This window comes from Astatotilapia calliptera, chromosome 23 (assembly GCF_964374335.1).
Source record: "Astatotilapia calliptera chromosome 23, fAstCal68.1, whole genome shotgun sequence".
Lineage (NCBI taxonomy): Eukaryota > Metazoa > Chordata > Actinopteri > Cichliformes > Cichlidae > Astatotilapia > Astatotilapia calliptera.
Genome location: NC_137443.1, coordinates 12,174,402 through 12,178,245, shown reverse-complemented (window position 1 = coordinate 12,178,245; position 3,844 = coordinate 12,174,402).

The window sequence follows — 3,844 nt, the reverse complement described above, 5'->3', positions numbered from 1 at the left end:
ACTGGCAGCGGAGGGGACGCAGACGTCACTGAGCCAGCTCACGAGCAAGCCACCCCTTCCCAAGCTGCGTGAGAACACCGATAACATCACGACTTTTTTTCCATATTAACGCAGGAATATTTACGCAGAGCCGGCAGATACATGATAAATGATAACAGTTCGTTTTAATGCTAAAAACACATTCGACTCTGATTCTCAACATAATACACTTTTATTTACCCATAAATTATAAATATAAATTATAGCTTTAAGTAAATTAAATATAACGCAAATAACAATGCAACGAGTACTAATAAACACATTCTGTTTTACACGTTTTTATGTACTAGGTGTTGTTATAGAAAGTTTATATACAAATTCAATATAAAACATTGGAAATTAGACCTAAATATTATTTTACCAGCCTTTAATTCAATTCAATTCAATTTTATTTATACAGCGCCAAATCACAACAACAGTCGCCTCAAGGCGCTTTATATTGTAAGATAGATCCTACAATAACACAGACAGAGAAAAATTCAACAGTCATGTGACCCCGTATGAGCAAGCACTGGGGCACAGTGGGAAGGAAAAACCTCCCTTTTAACCGGAAGAAGCTGGCTCTTACACATATCCCTGAGGTACACCAACTGTATAATGCAGTTTGCTCATTTCCTAAGAACAGCTAGAAATGTGTAGGGTTGTATTTTGGAATCTGTATCGAACTCAAAGAGCTTTCCAACTGTTTCTCTGTCTATACTCGAGGACTCTGTCACCCAGTGCTGATGTTTTGGAATTTTAATTAGGTCTTTACTACTACTACTACTAGTACTACTAATAATAATAATGATAATGATAACTTTTCTTTTGTTATCATTATCTATTTGAAGACTACCCCTGTTAGTTAATTTGAGCACAGATCTGTAGCTGACTATAGGCAGAGATGTGCAAACACATGCATTATCAGCAGCCCAGAGTCTGGATCAAAGGCCTAAATGAAAAACTCTGTCAGTACAATATTTACCAAAGATTGCTGTTGTTCACAAGACTTACAGCTTTGCCCAGGAGCCTCAAACATCTGCATGTAAAGACTTTAAACGGCCCGAGGAATTTCATTTATATTTTAAAACTAGTAAGTCGGTTGGCTGGAAAACAGTTTTATAGAACAAAACCAGCTGTTTGATATGTATGACGGAAATACAGAAATATTTCTTAAGGAAGTTCTTCAGTATTTATGCAGGCAAGTATCTACCTACCTATGGCTCTTTATAAAACAGTTGTTTATACACTTCTGTGCACTTGCAAAACAGTTAAACATGGATATGATGTGTAAGAAACTGGGCACATCTCATTCAAAATTGATGGTGTAGTTGGGGAGCTAATTATAGTAAAATTGTTTTTTACTTTATGTGTGACGTGTCCACAGTGAGTGATGATTTATAATGGACTGTGGTTGAGGAAGGGTTGGGTTACTACCCGGTCAAGTCACCATATAATTTTCATAATCTGTGTGCCTGTCTTTTTGTTCCCATGCAGCACAATGTTTGCTGAAAAACAATACAATGCACTGAAGAATGTGCAGAAGCATCTATGCTACTGTAGTCATGTGGACTGAGGGCGGTTATGGGAGAGACATTTATACTTTCATGGGTTATGTTGCTGTATTTTTTATTGAATGAGAAATTACATGTGAGGATAAGTGGATGAGCGAGTACACAGTTTAAACAATAGATAGAGCGAAGAGAGAAATAACCTCAGCTCATTCACAGAAAAGTTGTCTGATTCAGCTCAACAGAGCCAGCATTGTTTACAAGAAGGTTCAGTCATCTATAGCCTGAATGTGAACAGAGACTGTAGTTCAAATTTCTGGCCTTTAGCCACAAAACTGCACCGTACCAGATAGACTGACAGGCTATGGTATCTTGATTTTGAAAGCATTAGATCCAAGAAAAATAGCTATGACTGGTGAAGTGGGATGTTTCTATTATACTCAAAGAAGTCATATATTACCATATAAATGGGAATGTGTCTGCCTGGTGCTAGACGTCTCTTTTGCCAACTGATGATGAGGATGCAGCATCTGGATGGAGATCAGCAATGAAGGAAGAAACCTCCTGATATTAGAAATGACCCTGAAGGTCAGGCAGTCGATATGAAGCAGAAACCCGTCCATAATAGAGGAGAAGACGCAGCAAGCTGCCAGTTTGGCTGGTGCTGCAGAATGAATAAGAGATAATCAAGATGGTAAACTCCCAGGTCAAAGAGCACTCAAGAGAGTATTATGGGGAAACTAGCTTTCCCTGGTGGATTCTGTGGTTAAGACAAAAAAAAAAAAAAAAAAACAATAGAAATTTCAGTGAGACGAATGCAGCTGGTCAAAGCTTGAAGGCTTAGCAGATGTTTATCGCTGCTTCACGTTCACCTGTTTTGTCTGAGACCATTTGCACTAACCCTCTCATGTATCTGAGAGATGAGACTTTTCACACCTATGTCAGAGCAGACTTATAGTGCCAACTTTGAGGAACCACTGATGCATTTTAAAAATGCAACTGTCATCACACACATCAGCTGCTAAAATCAGCAATGTTTCAGCCAACTTAGGTGTGAAGACTTTCCTAAACAAACATTCAGCTAATGGTAAAGCAGCTGGTTTGTTTTTAGAATCCTCATTAGCATGAGCTTTATCTGTAGCTATTATAAGTGTCCGTATACTTAAAGGAAACCAATTATGCTCATTTTTAAACCTCATATTTTCATTCCTGGACTCTGTATGCTCCTTATTTATCTTAGCAGCCCCTCAATCCACCCAGAGTAACCAGCGGTTACCATTTGAGGGCTCCGAGTCCACCCACTGTCAGAAATAAACTGTTCTAGCTGCTCCGTTTTTAAGGTCAAACACCCTTCTTCTGCTTGGCTGCACTTTTTAAACAAAAGAAATAAACACAGTGGGTGGGGCTTCCTCTGCTCACCTGGTTCTATTAAATTCAATATAATTTTATTTATACAGCACCAAATCACAACAACAGTCACCTCAAGGCGCTTTATATTGTAAGGTAGACCCTACAATGATACATACAGAGAAAAACCCAACAATCATATGAACCCCTATTAGCAAGCCCTTTGGCGACAGTGGGAAGGAAAAACTCCCTTTTAACAGGAAGAAACCTCCGGCAGAACCAGGCTCAGGGAGGGGCGGCCATCTGCTGCGACCAGTTGGGGTGAGAAAAGGAAGGCAGGATAAAAGATGACTCAATGACATCACACAGAGGGCAGAAAAAGCTGGTCAGAGCAGTGTGACGGTGGAACTGCTGGCTCACATGAATTATCCGTCTTTGAAATTCTGGCCCCCTCTAATATTAACATCCACCACTGCATAATAAAGCCTTTTAAATTCATCGATTATGCCATGCCCTCGAGTTTAATGCCAATTACCTTCAATAAGAGTCAGCCCTTTATTTCAACTACGGCCTACATTTTCACATGAAAGCACTAGCTCGCTCTGTTAGCACAGAATCTGAATAGAAGCAGATCCCTCTGCAGTTTTCAGCACAGAGAGAGAGGGGAGGGGAGACCTCTGTGTGTAAACATGTTTGTGTATATGCTGCTGTATGTTGAGGAGAGGGGGAGATGGCAGCTTGCCACAGTGAACTCTCTGACCAGCCCCCCTCCCCTCCAGCTCCCTCAGAAGCTCTGAGGCCAGCTTCGGGATGAGAGCCATGCGCAGCGAGGCTCAGGCACAGCTCAGCCCAGCCAACTGGAACGCAGTCGCTATGTAGATTTCTGGGATCTTTCACAGTGTGTCAGATTACAGCGAGCCTCGTCCTGCGCTGCCTGGCTGGAGCATCCTCTGCTCACGCTGCCATGC